This window comes from Cyanistes caeruleus, chromosome 2 (assembly GCF_971803275.1).
Source record: "Cyanistes caeruleus chromosome 2, bCyaCae1.hap1.1, whole genome shotgun sequence".
Lineage (NCBI taxonomy): Eukaryota > Metazoa > Chordata > Aves > Passeriformes > Paridae > Cyanistes > Cyanistes caeruleus.
Genome location: NC_141702.1, coordinates 68213512 through 68233460, shown reverse-complemented (window position 1 = coordinate 68233460; position 19949 = coordinate 68213512). Strand labels below are relative to the sequence as shown.

Genomic DNA, 19949 nt, shown 5'->3' with positions numbered 1-19949 from the left:
ATTCATTCACAGTAAAATATAGGTAAGATTTAAAAAACAAACATACAACCCCCTAAAAACCACAAACAAACAAACAAAAACAACAAAACTCCCCCAAATCACAATAAGCACAAAGTCTGTTTGGGGTTAAAAAACAAAGTAGATTTGCATTCTTTTGTGTAAATATTTTTTATTTTTTAATACTCAGCTGTGTATCTGAAAGCCGGAGAATGACTGAATATATTTTGGCTGCTCTAGCTCGTGCACTTCAAGGTACTTGAAATCTCCTGGAGACTGAAGGATCCTACAAGGAGATGAAGGCACTGTCACTTTGAAAACAAGTACAGTATTTTGTGTCATTACCTCAGAACATTTTCTTCACAGAAGAGCTTCTGGACCTACATGTATAAAATGCTCATTAGCTACTGCAAGGCAACGTGAGGAGCCTTAATACTGGGGGAGATCGAGAGACCCCATGTCTCACCACTTCTGTGAAGATAAAAATCCCTGTACCTAAGATTTACTTCATTAAAGTTTTCATAGGATAAATTCTGCAATTGTTACTCCTGCTGAGTAACAGATCACCACATGAGCAGCAATAGTTTGAATCAAAATGAGGTTTGTGGTGGAAATTTCTTTCAGTAGAAAGAAAATTAGTAGAAAGAATCCAAAATTAAGTCAAGTCCCCACAGGATGGTGTCCAGAGATGCCTTAAGAGCTTAAGAGAATGAGATCATTGTCTGCAAGTACAATAGAGAAGAAGTATAGTATAGAGAAGAAGTAAAGCTCCTGCTTGTTTAATATGAATACTGGTATAAATTGGATCAATGAAGTACCAAATGATTGAGATGAAGGTAATGCAGGTCAGTGATGTAGGTGATGTAACTTGACCCTACCCAAACCTGAAAATTCAGAGCTAATAACTTCATTCAGCATCTCACTTTTGCATGGGACAAAAAAATATTCATAGAATTAGAAAAGTCACAAACAAAACACTTTGAAAAATTAACATTTCTGTGACTGTGGCTGCCAGAATTATTAAATAAAAATTATGTGCCCTGATAAGGTAGTTAATTATTCTTAAAATTACTTTTTGGAATATTTTTATTTGAAATCAGCCTATCAATTGAGAGAACAAAATAATTTGCTAAGAAAAAATCTGCCATCGTCATACAATCACCTAGGTGCACTATGTTGATGGACACTCAAATCTATATAAAATGTGTAGATGAGATTTAGGACTTAATGAGACTAATAAATGTCTTTATTTATTCTCTGACTAAATTCTATCATTTGTAAGAGAGCTTTCCTCTGTACTTGAAGTAAACATCCACAAACCACATGAGGAGAGGTTTGTTTTTAGGGCTTTGCACAGAGCAAGGTTTTTGGACTGGAATCACATTATCTCAGGTCAGTAAAGCAGCGATTTGGAGTGATTTAGCAAACTGCAGGTCCTACAGTAAGTTCAAATAGGGGTAATTGATTTTTAGTTTTAAACCAAGACCTGGAGTTTAAAATCTATATGCACAAATCCAAAAGACAATGCTAACATAAAATTCAGCAGCAAATAAAATGCCAAGTGTGTAACATCTATTTCTTGGCTCACGTAGACAGTTGTGGCAAGAGGTCACATAAAATGTTCCCCATCCTCCCAGGAAATTAGCAAGAAGCATTGTCTGCCACTTATTTTCAAATAAGCTGCAAAATGAAAGCTAACTGTTGTCTGCCAATGATGAGTGTAATTTTGCAGGGCAATTGCAATCAGTAACTATTTTCTTCAAGATATTAGTTTGCAAAATTGTTGCTGCCTGGTGCACGTTCAGGGTAGTGATTTCTGCGTGCTTGCTGGATGTGGTGAGCTCACCCTGTCGCCTGTGAGCTGCAGCAGAGCTCTCCCATCACTGCAGGGTTTAACAGCATGACAGGATGTTTCCATAGAGCCCAAGATGCACTTTTACCATCTGAAATGTCTGTGTGGGTGTTTGTCTCTTGGTTCATTGCTTCACCAGACACTGTGTCTAATTTGGAATTACTTTTGCTTCTGCATGTTCTTTGCTTCTTGCCTTCTATGCTGGGAGCAGAAGCTCCTGAAGTCTCCTAAGTAAAACCCACGTCCTGTGCTAGTGGTGCATGAGAATTTCCTCTTGGCTGCTTCTAACAAAGTTTTCCAGACACTTTTCATCTTTGAATTTCTTTGATCAACTGTTAATATTATGTATTTGCAACATACAACAAACAACAAACAAAGGAGGTGGTCCAAATGTTATTGGGCAGCTGTTGGGGTTTGCTGGCATTTGACTAGTTTCTTTTCTTGTTGTTTCTTGATGAGACTCCACAAATCTCCAGAATAACCTTACTTATAGAAGCTGAATTGTGGCAGAATACTGGGGTGGTGCAGAAGAAAAGAATGTTACAATGGAGACAAACAACTGGTAAATTTATGTTTATGAATGTTCTTTAGTTTTTTTTATGAATCAGTAATATAGGGGGGAAGTGCCAAATAAACAGATATCATCTGTAGATCACATAGTATTAATCAAATTATTACCAGTTGTGAAGCTGCAAAATTCCTGTGGAAAAACTTCATCATCTCATACACATGAAGCTGGGAACTGATGCAGCAGAAGCCAGCTGGGATTTCACAGCCAGCAGCATACAGACCTGGACTGTTTGACAACAGCAGCCTCAACAAAGAGCCTGTTGCCAGACCCAGCTTTCAAGGATCTGTGTCTGAAGGCTGTCACAGGAGTGTGTTCACACAGAAATGAATGTGAAATGTGTTGCCATGTCAGTGTGACCAGCTGTCTCCCTGTGGAGAGCTAAGACAGGCATTTAGGTTGAGTTCCAGAGTGTTTTCATTACAAAGCTTTTCACTCTTTCCCCAGGACTGAGCAGTGATACCTCAGCAGTGCTACTACCTGTGTGTGTTTCCTAGTCTGAACTCCAGCAAGGCTGGCTGGAGATTTTTGGTACTTTAATGTGTATTTTTTTTCAGTGAATGAGTGCCTAAAGTTAACTGAAATGTGTGCCTTCAAATAAAGACACAAATCATCCAAATCTGCAGTCAATTTTGGAAAATTATTGATGTGCATTCTATCAGCCCCCTTGCACACAGCTTAGGTCAGAATATAGATGGTTCTACATTTGCATACTTGTATGCAAGAGAGAATTTTAACTTCTGAGTACCTGAAAAATCTTAGTTCAAATAGTCAGATAGTTTTTCTTAAGCTTTCCAGCTGCATTTTTCAAGAGTCCAACTGCTGACTGTGTTACGTCATGGAGCTGCAAAGGATATTGAGTTCAGTGGTCACGCTGCTTTTGGATCAAGAGTTTGTTTGCTGTGAAACAAGTGTCAGCTGTGTCTTGCTCAATGCAGAAAATTAAGGATGCACATCAAGAATAAACCTTTCAAGGTGGTTGGCTGAGGACACTCTTCTTGGAAAGCATGCTTTATTCCTCTGTGATTGAGCTTCAGATCCTCACCAAGGACAAAAGCATCTTCACATTACATCGATGCTGGGAAATACAGAGCTGTGTGTGAATCCCATCATCAGCTGCTCTGATGAGTGCCCATAAAACCCCATTGTATAATTGACAGAATTTAGATGATGGTTCAGATATAAAAGACATGTTGAATGGGGAAGCCAAAATAAATTTTTGATCATGCTAGAGATTTTAGGCAGTGTTTATAACAGGAATTTGTGATTTAGTGTAATAATTAAAATAATTATTGAAATGCTTGAGATTGTGCCACATCAACTTCTTATAAGGAAAATCAATTAAATGCATGGTTTTTGGCTTTAACTCTGATATTTAAAAAGTCCTCAATTTTTTGTTTAATATTTATAAAACAGCAAATAAATAAAATGTTTAAACATATTCTTAATATAGTAATAATAGAATAAATAATAAATATATATTAAAATATAATATATATTAAAATAATAAATATATATTTAATTATATTCTTAATTCCTTTGCCTGTTGTGTCTTCTATTTCTACTGAAACATAAAAATGCTCTATTATTAATATATGCAGATTGCTTGTGAGTGGGAGGAATGTTCAAACTTCTCCTCTAGACTGCCTGATCTCAGAAGTCCCAGTATCACACCAATTCCTTCATTATTATCCTGGGTCCCAGGAACATCAGACACTCACAATCTCTAATACTTGCTTTCCTTTATCTGCCACCTTCATGCCTCTGAAGGCAAAAGGAAATCCCACACCTATTCCAGGTCATGGTGCAGGGGATGTTTCCTGTTCCCAGGCTCATCCTGGAAGCACAGAGGACTCTGACATTTACAAAAATGCTTGTGGTGTACAGTAGCTGTAATTTAATGCAGGTTGATATGATTTCTTGGGTATATTTCAGGATGCCCTCATGCATCCTGCATCAGGAAAGGAAAAAGTAATGGATCATTTTGAAAAACAAAATGTGTAACCCATACTTCTATATATATTGGTTTTATTATTTTTATTTTCTGCTATTTCAGTCATGGAATAATAAATGTTTATGCATGACACTGCAATATTCTTTGGCAGAGCACAGATAGTGTTGCTAACATAAGAAGACATTGGTATTACACATTACAAATGAAAATACTGGAGTTAAAGAGATGAGATGTCCTGACAAGATACAGAATTTAAAAAAAAAAAAAAAAAAAGTGATAAGCTTTGTAGGTTTTTTTGCATGGAGACACTTCATCTGTCCAGGATCCACTGAATAAAAATCAACAGGATAAGATGGAGGCTGGTGTCATGTAATGATCAATGGTAGGCATAAATTTGAAAGAGTGAATAAAAGATGTGAAGCCATGAAGAGCTTTTATTATTTTTGAAGAGAAATAACTGGATATTTTAAATTTATTTGAAAACCCTCTGTTTTCAGGCAGAAAGGAATTAGGTCTCAGAATAGCATTTCCAAAACCATATACAATGTTGATTTTTGAGAAGTCAGTCTGACAATGAAGAAAACCTGAGAGAGGTTGGTGGCTTCCTTCAGTTGACCCTCCAGAAGAGTTGGGTCATTCTCACCATTGGAGCATTATTCTGTCTTAAGTGGCAAAATAAATTATTGTTTAAAAATTAAGTTAGTAAATTAAATACAATTTTAAATTTCTATAATTTAAAATAAAATTATTTTTAAAAAAGAGATTAGCAAAAACTGAATTATTAAGGGGTTGATCCGTGTTTTGGGTTTTTTATATAGTAAATTTGGAACACATTCACATTTCTGTATTTCATACGAATTCTGGTCAGAACAGATTTGATCCCAAAAACTTTATCAGTACAGAAATTAAACAAACTATTTGTATAATCTTAATGACTTTAAAACTAATGAAAATATAAGAAAAAATGTTTTGTTTGTACTATGAAACAGAAGAATTTGATTTCCATATTTTAGCACTCACAGGACTATACTGTTAAAGGCAATGACAAATTTTCCTTTTGTTTCTTCTTCCTTAGTGAGAGTATCCTATTAAGTAGAGCTTAGCATCTCCAAGAGTTTATTCTCCCCTTTTCTGAATAATTTTCTCAATAGATTCAGATGTATGGGTAGCTAAACTAAAAAATTATTACTAAACTATATACTAATGCATATTAAATGTACGAAAAAGATGCAACAAATGCTTGCCCATGTTTAATGTTTAACCAGCCTAGCACAGCATTGGTGTTCTTATGAATGTTCACATGCCAGTTTCAGGATATCAAAACACACCTAGCTTCACAGATTTGCAGGTGAGAAAGCACAGAATTCAAATCATTTGTGTATAAAATTTTCTTATTTCCTTTAACTATCTGTCAGTAATTCTGACAACAGTTATCTGGATTAATCTCTTTCCCATCAGGCTATATGACTAATTCCCTAATACTAAGGATTCAAGTTTTTGCTCTCCTTTGTGACCTGAAACTGCCATCTTCAAAAATATGATTTTTCTCATTTGTTTTCAAAAGCAGTCATATTATTTACATTCTGTAACTTCAAGTATATGCATTCATTTTTTTTTTAATTAATGATTAAATTTTTGCTCTTGACTGTGATGAAACAATACCAACAAACCAAAATAAATAAGTAAAATAAATTCCCCGTAATATCTAAGTCTGGAAAATTGGTTGGATTTTATGGAATTTTGTTCCCAAAGATAAATACTCTTTACACACAAAAAGATAAAAATTCTATACTAAAATAAATATTATGCTAATAACTTCCAAAGAAGACAATCCATCTCAGCCTGATTCTGTACCTGTGAACATATTAAAAGACTGTACTGGAATTGAATAGCCCAGACCATTATTTCTTTTATAAAATAAGAAAAACTGATGTGTCTCAAAGGATATGGCTTTACTTACTTCTCACCTTCAAAGACTTACTGGGTACAGATTAGTTTTCAGTTTATCATTAAAAAGAATATTTATGAATCTAAACCACATCTTTAAAACATTTTATAAAGCGTGACAAAATAATTAGTTCCAGAAATATTGTTCCAGATATTTTAGGTCAGGATGACAACTATGATGATAGCAGTAGGAATCTGTCATCAAGCACACACTGGTAGTGAAACTTGAAGTTATATGTCCTAATGACAGAGAAATTCAAAAATGATGCTGCAGTCAACAAAATACAGTGGCTTTGTGTAATTCATTGCCTATACTTCTGGAGTTTGATAAATCTCCTGTGGAAGTCTTGTTTTGAAAATAACCTATCAAGCCAAAGAAGATAACAATTTTTTTAGCAAATGTTATGAGGTATCATTGAGAGTTCACAAAGCCCAAACTTCCTCTAAAGCACCTAAGGAAGGAAAAGGAAATGTTATACCTTCCCTGTCTTCCTCTTCTCAGGCTTTCCTGGGACTTACATGGTTGGCTACTAGCCCACTGTATGTCTCTCTTTCTAGTATGTGATTAAATTCTCCTCAAGATCCACTAAACATATTGCAGACTCAGAAATTAATTCCAAAATCAGAGCATAAAAATCACAGAATCACAGATGGGGTGAGACTGTAAGGGACCAGAGCGGGTCATACAGTCCAACATCTCTGCTTAAGCAGGATCATCCTAGAACACCTGGCAAAGGGTTGCATTCAGGTGGCTCTTGAAAACCTTCATTGAGGGAGACTCCACAACCTGTCTGGACAGCCTATTTTAGTGTTTGCTCACCACCACAGTAAAGAAGTTCTTCTTCATATTCGGGTAGAATTTCCTGTACATCAGTTTCTGCCTGTTTTATCTTGCCCTGTTGCTCGGCCGTACTGAAAAGAGCCTGGCTCCATCCTCTCGGCACCCTCCCTTTAGATACTGATAGACATTGATGAGGTCCCTTCTCAGTCATCTCTTCTTGAGGCTCAGCAGGCCCAGCTCCCTCAGCCTTTCCTCACAGGAGAGATGTTCCAGTCCCCTCATCATCTCTGTATCCCTCCACTGCCTGCTCCAGGAGCTCCATGTCTCTCATGTGCTGAGGATCCCAGAACTGGACACAGCACTCCAGATGTGCCTCACCAGGGTTGAGGGGCAGGATCATCTCCCTCAACGTGCTGGCAATGCTCTCCCTAATCCATCCCAGAACACCATTTGCCTTCTTGGCTACAAGGACACACTGCTGGCTCTTGGACAGCTGTTGTCCACCAGGACCCCCAAGTTCTTCTCCACAGAGCTGCGTTCCAGCAGCTCAGCCCCAGCCTGACCTGGTGCAGGGGTTACTCTTCTCCAGGTGCAGGACCTTGCACGTGCCTTTTTTGAACTTCAGATGGTTCAGCTCTGCCCATGTCCCCAAAGTGCTGAGCTCCTTCTGGAGGGATGCACAGCCCTCTGGGGTATCGGTCCCTCCTCCTAACTCTGTGTCATCAGTGAACCTGCTGAGGAGGCACATAATCTTGTGTAATACTGCAAATTGGCTCAAGGGAAACTTCTCCATATAATTCACTCTTTGTATTTCTGTGCTGGTTTCACTCCACAGAAAAGCCTTTCATAAGCAAGGGCTTATGGCAACAATTCCCTTGGTCTATATCATATCTCAGGATATCAGTTTTTTTACAGCTTCTTTCCAAATGATGGCAACTCGAAGGGGAGAGAGAGATGCATCTGAGTATATCTATCAATGCAGCAGCCTTCTCCCTTATTGCAAGCTCCAATCAAAGTTTCTGTTCTATTCTTGTCTTTAGCACAGCTGTCTTCTCCCTTTACACATGGCTGTTAAAATAGATCCATAATTTAGTAAAGTTCTATCCTCAGGTTGCTCTTGCACAAAACTTTCAACTGAATCCATATCTTTATTCTTATACAACTAGCCACTCCTGTTCTTCAATTTCATCTCCTGTCCCATGCTATTCATGGCCTATTTTTAATTATTTCCTAAACTAATTATATTCATTGTCACAAAAGGATGGAAAGAGCTAAATTCTGTAGCTTATTTTTTTAGGAAATTACAGACATGAACTGAGGAAAGTGAATCTCCTTGAGATCAAGCACAATGGCTCATTAATCTTGGGTGTGGAAGAACAAGATAAATTTCAGTGTGGATTTTCTATAATCCAGCTATACAGGTTTAATCTTTCCTTAAAAAGTTCTAGTAATGGGAAAAAGCAAAACTGATTCAAAATTTATAAAAGCACATTAAATAGTATTTAAAAACTCCTATCAGGATATAGCTTAATCATGAAGAAGAAAAATATTGTTTTCTTCCCTAAATACTTTTTAAAATTTTTATTGTATCTTTAGGATTATAAAAGGCAGTATTCGTACAATTGCAAACAGATGTTAATCTTGAAAATCATTGAAAAACAATAAGATTTGAAACATATTAAAAAAAAACCACTAAAGCACAGTTACATGTGAAAAGCCAAAAAGAAGTACAAGGATTTCTATAGATCCCTTTAACTGTAGTTACTGAAAAAAACAGAATTTTATACTTAGCTCTCAAGCTATTTTTTAACATATATTTGTCTTGGATTGACAGATGAAGACATCTACAAAATATCATCGACAGAGCATCTTAGTTTTTTCTTCAAAATGCAGGTCATTGTGTCAAAATTGAATAATATAAAACTTGATTTTGATGCTAAATTAAGCAATATCTGATCTCCTAAATTTGTCTTATATTATTAGCAAAGTCAATTTACTGTTGCTGACAAAAAAAAAATCTTTTCGGCTCATCTTTTTATTCTTTGATATTATAACTACATATATAATGCAAAAAAGCAATAGTATGAGCCCCAAAAGAATACAATAACATTTAAATTTCTAAGTAAACTATTCCAGAAATACAATATTTCAAAGATAAAAGATAGCATTTTTCCATAATGAAAGAAAACAAGCAAATGCTGCATGAAAATTGCTTGTTTGATTTCCTGAGCAACAGAAAACATATAAAAGAAACATAAACAGATTTCATCTTACAACCGTTACATTATGGAAGTGTATGTGTGAAAGAAATATACGGAAAATCAAATTTGTCATGGAGAAATTCATTCAGATGACAACTATGCTAAAAGTGAATCCTGATTTTTAAAATATCTTTTTCCATATAAGTTAATACCTTGCGTTCTACAGATACATGGATGTGATATGAGTCATAAACACTACAGCATTTGATTTTCATTTCACTGCTCTATCTTATAGTAACATTTTCTAACTCTGAGCACAGCCAAAGCCTTTGACTAGAACTCTTTTGGGCCATTGTAATAAATAATGATAAATCTCACATGTATATTTCCATACATTTCACCCTCAAATTGACTGTAATTTTTTTCAGGATGTATGTTCTGCAAAAATATAAAAATATCTAAGCCATAAAAACGCACTATTACTTCATGAGAGGGGTGTACACAAAGGACTTAAACCCAAACAATATTGAAACTTAAGATCTGAAGGAGAGCAAGATGCTAACAGAATTTTATGGGAAAATAATATTTAATTTCCTAGTAGAAAGCAGGAAAAGTATACCTAAGCTTCAAGTGAGAATGAATGAATAATGCAAATATTAACCTATATCTTAGGTCTCAGAACTCTGAAAAATATTATTTCTGACTGTAGTTTCTCTTCCGCTACCTTCTTTTTCTTTCTCCTTTGTCAGAAATGAACCTGAGCTATCACTGGAAGGAAAAAGTCAAAATTAGAGATACGAAACACAGAATTATTTACGTGTTAGGGCCATGGGTGAGTAGTTAAGCCGCTGCTCCTCTGATTCTTATTAAAGCTCTTACAAAGTCGTATTTCAAAGTGGTTCACAGTCTGACCTTGTGACAGGGCTGTGGGGAAACTTGAAGGTCTTAGGTGGACCCAATATGCCCTGAGGGCAAGGTCCTCCTAAAGCTTGAGTTGAAAGATTTACAAAGGTGCTGCTTTACACGTGATCTGGAGATAGATGATATTTCAAAATCATTTCTGAGAAGTTCAAAACAGATGAAGAACAGTGTTAAAACATTAATTCTGTATCATCCTCCATGTATTTCGGCCTCTTCTAAGCTTCTCTTCTCTTCTCTTGCTTCTTCCACCTCCCAACCCAACTCCCAGCCCAGCCCAAACTCAGATTCAAATTTTCAGAATTCTGAAATATATTGGGACAGGTTATACTTCTATCATCTCACATTTCTGACATACTCTTTGTGAAAATTGCCTAAACTGATCCCTTAAACATGCATGACAGGAATGAGGGTAAGGAGGTTTCCACATGGATTCAATTTAGGACCAGAAGGCTTGCTAAGGATAAAGGTTTTCCTGACCTTGGAAGATAGCTTGAATTAAAGAAGGGAGTGTGAATTTTACTTTGGGTGTGAATCTAGGCTAGAATGAAGCAAATTTACTCATGAGTAAGAATATCTGTTACCACGATTGCTCCAGAATGGCTGTTCTCTAACAAGTCTTATTCCGTATTTGAAAAATAGTACCATGAACTTATGACTTGCTAGAGGTCAAAGGTTGGTGGTCATTCAGGACTAGAAGACTAACTTAAAATGAACGTTTTCACGTTAGTGCACCATTTTAAAATTGGTGTGGCTTACTGCAGTTATTCCTAATTTAAACAAGTGTACCAAAATAGCAATTACACCTTAAAATTCTGAATCATGAGATGTAAATGTTCAGCTGTAGAAATGCATGTCATTTGGGGGATTGTTCATAAAAGCAGGCAAAATTTGCCTGCCTCAGAGGAAATTTGCTTTTATTTTGGATTTGAGCAAAACTCTGAAAAATTGTCCAGAGCAAGGGTTTTTTTAGCCGTCTTAAATATGTGCTATGTATAAAAGCACATATCACAAGTATATATGCAAAATATATACACACATGCATACATTTAAAATATATTATGAGAAAAACACTTTTGTCTAAATTATTATGGACAGTGCTTTGTGTTTATACACAGTCCTACAACTTAGTTATGAGTACTGATGTGACTCTGCTCCTGCATTGTCCCTTTTTGTGGAATACCCAAAGTTTTGTTAGATTTCTTCAGGGATGGAGTATATATTTTAAAAATTAGTAACCCACACCCTCAGCTTGAGTCTCTTTTTGCCTAATAATTGATTGAGGTTGGTTGTTTTCGTTATTGCTCTAGGCATTTGTCTCAAACTTAGAAGACAAATAAGGAAATGTCACATAAGAGAAAAAAATCGGTGCAGAAATTGATGAATGACTAACTAAGTGGCACGTGCTTGTTTCATCCAGCTGTTTGCATGCTGTATTTCAATTCTTCTGTGAGCGGGACCATAGGACCAGTCTGAAAGTACATTAGCAAGCCAGTTTTTCCCAGCCAATCCTGAGGGAAGTTTCTCTAGAGAGGCTTTATCAAACACCATATGACAGCTTACTGCATTGCGGCACTGGTGGGGTTTATATTGTTTAGTAGAACAGTCTGAATTGTGTGATAAACCCTGCTTGTTTGAATGAAAACCTGTAATACAGCCAAATGAGAAGTTTTGCATAATTGAAGAAAAGAAAGAAAGGAAAGCATACAAATAGGACAGGAAAATAGGTGTCTTAGAAAAGAATGTTTCAGAGAAAGTGGTGTAAGGATTCACATTAGATAGACAAATCAATTGGAACTGCCATTATAATGCTGGGTCAAAAAGGCCTAATGAAATCCCTAGATAAATACCGAGAAAAGAAGTAAATAGAAGGAAAGAAGTTATTTTGCTTCTGTACTGGGAAGACATGTAGGATTTTTGTCCATTTTTTAAAGCTTGTTAAAAATCTGAAGAGATGCCAAAAGAGATGGAGGAATAAGTTCAGCGGCATAGGAAGTCTCTTTTAGGAAGGTACTAAGAGCTTGTTTAAACTCTCAAAAACAAATCTGAGAAGTTAGTTGAATGATGGATATCAGCCAAATTAAAGGGAGAAGAAACTGGAAAGTGTAAGGCTAATACAGGAGGTACAAGGATTTGTAGCTGCAGAGAAAGCCCACAACTGAAACACAAAGTTTTAAACAGTGAGTATGGTTTATCACTGGACAAATTGTGGAGGGAAGTAGATTTTCCATGCCTTAAGATCTTCATATCCAGAAAGGGAGCCTTTTGGGTAGAAAGAGAAAAGCAGCAGAAGAACTGACCAAATTTGAGTCAACCTGAAACCAGCTGGGAGCAGACCCCGCATAAGTCAGAAGTTCACAAAGCTTAGTGCAGAAAGTAAGAGCAGAAAAGGAAACCACAGACCGCAGCTCTGCTTTTGCCATTCTCACCTTACCCAAGCCCTACATACTATTCTGGGGTTTGGAAGCACGGCAACAGCCTGATGTAGGAAATGTGAAAGACAAGCTGGGAGTAGTGTGGGTTTAGATACCTGCTTCTGCCATAACATTGTGGTTCCATGGGCAGAAAGAAGGAACAAAACACCTCGAGAAATGCAGAGACAAGAGCCTGAAAGGGAGCGTGGGCGGTGCCAGCCCTCAGTAGTGGCCGCGCTCACGGCACAGCAAGACTCCAGGACCCTGTTAGGTGCCAGTTTGTTTCTATGAGTCACTGTCACATGTGTGCTCATATATATGTATAAACTCCCCCATTGACTAAAATAGCCACAAAGCTATTTATCATTCATAAAAAGTCTAGTTCTGTTGCCTCTACCTTTAGTTACAGTCTTTTTCTTTACTAATAAGTCAGTTGCAATTTTCATAAAAAGTAGCTTCTAAGGGGTCATTCTAAATATTTTTGCATATATATCCTAAACTGATTTTCCCTAAATATACATTACATTCACATGGTAGAACTTAATCTGAATACACAGTCATTTTTATTCATTTTCACCTTGCTGAATGGAAGAATTTCTGTTTAATCAAACATTTTGTGGTGAGGTAGTCAAACTCAAAAAAGGGAAAATAAATATCTAAAAATATCTAAAGCCTCTTATACAGTGGTGGCATTCCCTGCCTTCATTTTGGAAAGCAGAATATTGAAATAGTCTGTGACCTCTTGTATTTCAAGCAGATTTCTCATTCTAAATGCTAATCCACATTTGGATCACATTTTTTCCTTTTCTCTGAACTTCTCTTAACTGATTTCAGAATGGATAGGAACATGTTTCTGGCAAACATAACTGTTTATGTGAAGGAAGGGGGAAAACCTTCTGGTCTAGCTGGAAGATCCTTTCCCCTGAAAAACTCATTAGAAATATAAAGAGATGTGACTCCAAGTCTGGCATTTAAACTTTAGCTGATGATAGTGTTTTTCAAACAATTTTTCTATTTGCTGTTTCTTTTTATTTTCCTGTGGGATCCTTAAGAAACATATAGAGACAAGATGCCACCCAATCTCAGATTTTATTCCTTAGAGAAATCTTCAGTGACTGTAAATTATGGAAAACTGCTGTTGATGAGACAGGTACATGTCCTACAACTTAAGAACATGAATAATCCTCTCTTCCTTGACATTCAGATTCTACCTCCTTATTTCGGTATTATTAAATCCTGAACATAGGTTCCTGAAATACATCTTCTCTGAAATACATTTTACCATAAGCACTCGTATATGTCATCATACAGAAGGTGCTTTCATGGTTTCATGATCTTGGAAGCTGCTGCCTCAGCTTTGAACTGCAGCTTGGAAAATCCTGATAGGCGCTCTGGGTTTACACTTTAGCTGTTTTGTGTTCCTGAATTTTTGCTGCAATTTTCACTCAGAATACCTAAATGCAAATGTAACTACTTCTGCTTTTAGGCTGAAAGCTCATTTCACATCTGCCAATATACAGCTTCCAGAAGATTACAACACATTTTTATTTTTTCTCACTCCATATAGACTTGAACTGAAAAACTGGAAGCAGATATCATGTATCCATTTACAGTGCAATTAATAATTATCTGTGTAAAAAGTTAGGGGTTTCTTCATTCTTTTAAAAATTAGCTTGTTTAGATGAGAAAACTATTCAGCTTCAAAAGAAAATTAATAAAAACTATAGTGTGAGTTATAAAAATATTTTTTAAACATTTACTTCTCCCACCCCAAGAAAGGAAAGCAGATTCAAAGATCTTCAAATCTTAATCCCTGCAATATTATCCACCACATTTCACTTTGTCAAAGTGTACTTGTGTCAGAATAAGATACAGCTATAATTTGATGGAGTCAATCCAACATTCTTAACATTTTCAGAGAGCATGGTCTTGTTGACCAGGATGGCTGCTCAGCATAGTGTTGGGTGAATTTATTAATCAGTGAGAATGAGAAAATTTCTAGTAGGGGAGGTGTCGTGGTTTTAAACCAGTAACTAAAAAAAGATTACTTATTTCTTGCTGTGAGATATGGATTAGAACAAGAGCAAAACAGGCATAAAACTTAAAAGGAAAAAAGAAAGTTTATTAACAAACTACAATAATAAGAACACCAGAATAAACTTCCAGAAAACCCCTTTTTGTCCCCTACTACCCACTACTCCCTTGTTCACATGACAACAGAGACAAAAACTGTGGAACTTTGATGGTTAAAACAGTCCCAATTCTTGCTACAGTCTTTTCACCAGTCTTTGTAGAGAAACAGAAGTCTCTTTCTGTTAATTTATGGAGTTTCTCACAAGAAAACTACTTCTGTTATAGTTTTCTATTGCCCTGATGTCAGCTGCCCAGAACTGCTGTTATCAGAGCCCACTCCTCTCATTTCACATTACTCTGAGGTGTGTATGGGCCATGAGTTCAGGGAGTCATTTTAAGGATGAGTTACTCAAAGGCAAAAATTTTCTGGTGAAGCTGTGAGCTTCACCAGAAAACAGTTTTCTCATTGCCCCCAAGGCTTCAAATCTCCCAGCACTTCACTGTATCACAATTACTCTACTTTTTACTCAAATTTACACTTTGAACACTTTATTCCTCCCTACATACTCTATCGTGAATTAAAGGAGTTCTTTCAGGACTTTATTGTCCATCTCCATAGCTTTAATAGAAAGATATTTCAACTTATAAAAGCATCTCCTTATTCTCTACCTTTTCTGAAGCTTCTTTTCTTTCCTGTCACTGGTAGTTTATAAAGCCTCTTTTCATGTTGATCACTCTCTTTTTCTCTCTCTGGATAAAAAGATTAATCTGAAAGTCTCATCTGGGTAATGAAAGGGTTAAAATCTTGCCCAGGCTTTGTAGATGGTTCGGGGATCTCTGCCAATTCAGCAGGTGGAGCTGTCTTCAATAGAAGATTCTTCATGGCTGCTCTGGAGAGTGTGGTCGCTGTCTCTGGTGAATTCAGTCACAACAAAAACTGCAGCCGAGCCAGGGACCGGCCTGGCCCGGCCAGAGCCCGGGGAAAGCCCTGCAGGCTCCATCTCCCAGCCGGGGGCCTCTGGGCCCAGCCCAGGCCCCACCCAGCCGCATGGCCTGGGCAGGGAACCGGAGGCCTGGAGCTCTGTTACCTTTCACAGCCAGGAAACAAAGAGAACAAGAGTGCTCTGGCTTTACGTCTTAAGGTAGGGTTCACAGGTTGATCTCACTTTTCAATGGTCAAAACTGCTGTCAATTCTCAGTAATGACCGATAATTGGTCAGGAGAAAAGACTCCCATCAGTCCCCAGCAACTTCAACTTCCTTAGCTCCCAAAACCACCTTAAAGGTAAAGTCACCCCATGACAGGAGGGCCATAAATCTATCTAATGGCTAATCAAAGCCCATCCCAGAGATGTCTGGAGGGATGGGAATTCTGAAGAGATTATGGATGAGCTGGAGTTTTTTTCTGCAAGAGACATGAATAAGCACAATCAGAAGGCAGACTTCAGAATTCTTCAATTATCTGTGTATACTACCACATTTTGGGGCTAGAACAAACTTTCAGTTCCTATTAGGGTTGCTGAATAGATAATGATATCAACTTTGAGCTCTAGCTTATTGCAATTGAATAATCATTGCAAAGTTTTCATTAGTAGTACAGCAGAGAAGACCAGACAGATCACAAGGGAAGCTGTGGGAGATTTTATCTCTTTTATTTAATTTTTTTCCTGAAAACTTCATTAGTTTCAGATTGTTAAAAAAGTTGACTGGAAACCAGCTGGTCAGCTTGAAGGCTGGGAAGTGCCTAGTAATGAATCTCTGTTATCCAGACTTGATTAGTAATGGAGACTCTGAATGTACACTATCATTCCTAAACTTCTGGTAAAATGCTTAGACATATATTAGTTTATCAGTCTAGCTCTGACATTTGTCAAAAGTGACAGATTCTTGGCTTCTCATAAAGCTACAGTATCCAGCAAAACAGGAAGACAGCAATATTACAAGCACACAAGTGGTTTCACTGAGTAATTGGTTCCTCCCTAAAAATTTATGTAATTTAGGTTCAGAATCTACCATTATTTATTTAATCTGGTGCTAACATTAAAGGAAAGACAAATTTCGCATACCATAATATTTTGTCTTTTTTTCCCTCAAAAGATGAAACATTAGAAATACAGTCTTTTTGGAGTAATATTCATTGCTTTTGCCTACATTAAGTCCTTACTGTAGTTGTCTTTATAGGGTAAATGCTTCCTTGCAAAGATTTCAGAAAATTGTGGGGCGAGTTCATGCAAGAATTGCAACAGGTATTGCTTTACACTCTGTGAAAAGTGGTATGATGTTGTATTTCCACTTATCTTGCTGACCAAATAATGAAAGTAACTCACTTTTCTCTGTAATATCTTTTAAGAAGTCCTCCTACCTGTGTAGTTGCATGCAATAAAGTCCAGGACAGCAAAGATCTTCAAATGGAAAAGGGGAGCTTGTGTTATAAAATAAAAGTGTTCCTTTTTTTTGAAAGAAGTCACCCTCAAACAGGTGTATGTTCTGTATTAATCTGGTCCTTGTATTGTGATAAATATCAGTGGGTGAGTCATTTTAAATCTGAGAGAAATAGATTAGATATTAAAGATTCTCAGATACATTTCCTTTCAAATAGAAAAGCTAAAAAGAGATTGTTACATCTTCCAGAGAAACAATTGTCAGGTAAATGTACATTTATATAAGGTTGATCAGTGTAAAAAGAAAATAATTGAAAAAACAACACTAAGTAAACAGGAACTCTGATGCCATGTCAGACATGAAAACAGGCTAACCAAGACGTAGGTTTGGGTAAACTGTTTTTGAACTAAAGGTCCTTACCTTCCTCTGTGTTTTGTGCTATGTCAAAACCATCAGTCTTCATGTAATTCAAGGAGAGGGGGGAGGAAGAGTTGTAAGAGTTGTGTGAAAGTAAAATTTTCTTTAACATTTCCCTAACTGCTTAATTCAAATAATCATTCTGCCAAGCTCTTTTTTATTCCCACAACTAGAGGCATTTTTTCACCAGTCAGCAGCCTGGCATGTTTTCTGTACTTTAACTAAAGTTAAACTCCCTGCAGGAGTCAGAGGGGCCATGGTCATGTTGTCTGATATTGATATACAAGGAGCAGAAAGTGACTAATTGATTGCTGGTCACTCATACAAATAATGTATTTCTGAGCTGAGGAAGATGAAGATGAAGATGAAGCAAAAGTTCTGTATATGTGCTACACCCACCAAGAAGGCAAGGACATGCAATTCAAGGGAAGAGGTATATCTATATGCAGCATTAGTAGGCAAAAAGTCAAAGCCTGTTACTTGTATGGGGGAGGATGGATTGAAGTGCATCACGAAGATTTCAGACACGTCTGTGGGTAAGGAAGAGTTACTTGCAGTGTTTTGAGGGGTTTTATTTGGCATTTTAAGCTTTCTGAATTAAAATCTCTGTATTTTGAAAGAGGATTTAGCTGCATAGCAATCCCTGCAAATTCAAAGACTGTTCTACCACTTCTGTTCAGAACAATAAATGGACATTGTAATAACAAAATCTTTGTTGTGCTCCAAACACAGCTTAAACAACTTTGTACAAAGAGCACAGCATATCTCCTAGAGCGTCATTAGTGGTCCAGCTCGATTATCTGTAAAATGAAGTCTCAACACCAGAAAAGAGTAGAAAGTCTGGTACTTAAGCAAAGAAACAGAGAAACTTTATTTGAATTGTGCAAGTTCTTATCTGTCTCACATCATAATACCTGCCAAAATACAATATTATTCTGTTGAATTTCAAGGTTATGTTCATTCTTCATCCATGTTATTTTATATAAGATTCTTTATTTCTTTCCATATTTTGTTTTATTTTCTATGTTTTTAAAGCCAAGAATAAAATTAATTACCTGACCCTATAGATAAAGAAACAAAACTATGCAAATCAATGAAGACTGCTGAAGCAATGAACATAATAAATCAGTTTCAGAGGACAATAAAGAGGAAAAGTGATGACAGAATAAGAAAACCAATTAGCAACAAACAACAGGAAATTCAGTAGCTTTTCTCAACACCTTCTCGATTTGAAAACTTCTCATGTTAACCTAATTAATAAATTCCTGTATTAATTTATATTTTTTCTGTTGTTTTTGTTTTCCATTTTCAATAGTATTTTGATTCCTGATAATGAAATAGTAATTGATAAATACTGTGAAATGCACTTCACATTAAAATGGCACTTAAAGACAGAAAAGCAAAGGAATATTACTTGAGATGGCTCAAAATTAAAATCATCTCTAAATAATTGATATTCACTGAGAAGAGGTTTAAAAACAAGATGTTCTCTGACCTTGAATTTTTGCTAAACAGTGACACCATAATCAAAAGCCTCTACTATAAATCGAATGTTTTGTGCTTCAAAAAACAAGAAATAAATAAGCATTCTGACTTTCTCCTATTTTTAGCAGAATGAGCTGCTTTCTCTCCATGATGAACTGAGGAATAAAATGTCAGTATTGCAGCCTCCCAACGAGGCTTATCAGGCTGTAGAAAAAGAAAATGATACAGCACAATGATTGATTTCTAATAGTGACTTCCCTAATTGTGGAATAAGAGAAAATCTTTAGTGCAAGAAAGAATTTCATAATTGTAATCCCTCTTACTGCTTTCCCGTACTGACTAAACAATAAGAGGAAAGAATGAAGTGGTTGTGTGAGAATGTCAGAGTGAGAATAGAGGGTATCTGGGAAAAGAAGGAAAGGGGATTTTTATTTTCTGAAAGACAGGCACTTAAAAATTTGGTCTAAGACTAAAACGTGTGAGAATGTTGAGTATCTAAGACAAGAAAATGAGAGTGGATGTCCATAGTTTGTAGTTGCATACATATTTTACCTCTCTTAAATATGTGATTGATTACAGAAGCTCTAAACAAGAGATACTCTATTTCTACGAATGAGTACTTCTGAAACGTAGGAAAATTATATTCTCAGAGTGCTTGTAAGGCTGACACATGTGGAAAAACTTTCAAATTGTTTTAAATTCTAGGTTTGATTCTCTAGGGAAGACGGGATGTAAAATTCCCTCTGCATATGGGGTTGTGAATCTTCTGACTGTACCAGACATCCATTCAGATCAAAGGTAATAAAGGAACTTGCAACCTTAATATCATGGGATTCAAAAGATCAGCTCTATGAGTAACCACCTGGGGCATAAGTTTGTTATATAATTACATGAAAAGGGATCATTAAAAGAACATGATTAAAGTTGCAAAAGAAACATCAGGGCTATTTGTTTCTCTACT

General features: G+C 36.3%; 2 long non-coding RNA genes across 3 annotated transcripts in view; one reads left to right on the top strand and one right to left on the bottom strand.

The window, feature by feature from the left end:
* Positions 1-4439: 4439 nt before the first annotated feature.
* LOC147654890 (uncharacterized) lies at positions 4440-15820 on the bottom strand. Its single transcript, XR_015283344.1, has 2 exons — positions 15375-15820; positions 4440-8167 (listed from the first exon to the last, which is right to left on the bottom strand). It is a non-coding gene; the product is annotated as an uncharacterized LOC147654890 (long non-coding RNA).
* LOC147654888 (uncharacterized) overlaps positions 15538-19949 on the top strand; it is a 63574-nt gene continuing 59162 nt past the window's right edge. Inside the window, exon 1 of one of the 2 annotated variants that reach the window (XR_015283345.1) lies at positions 15538-15847. This is a non-coding gene — a long non-coding RNA (uncharacterized LOC147654888). The remainder of the gene's footprint in view (positions 15848-19949) is intronic. The other variant, XR_015283346.1, reaches the window with a different exon arrangement.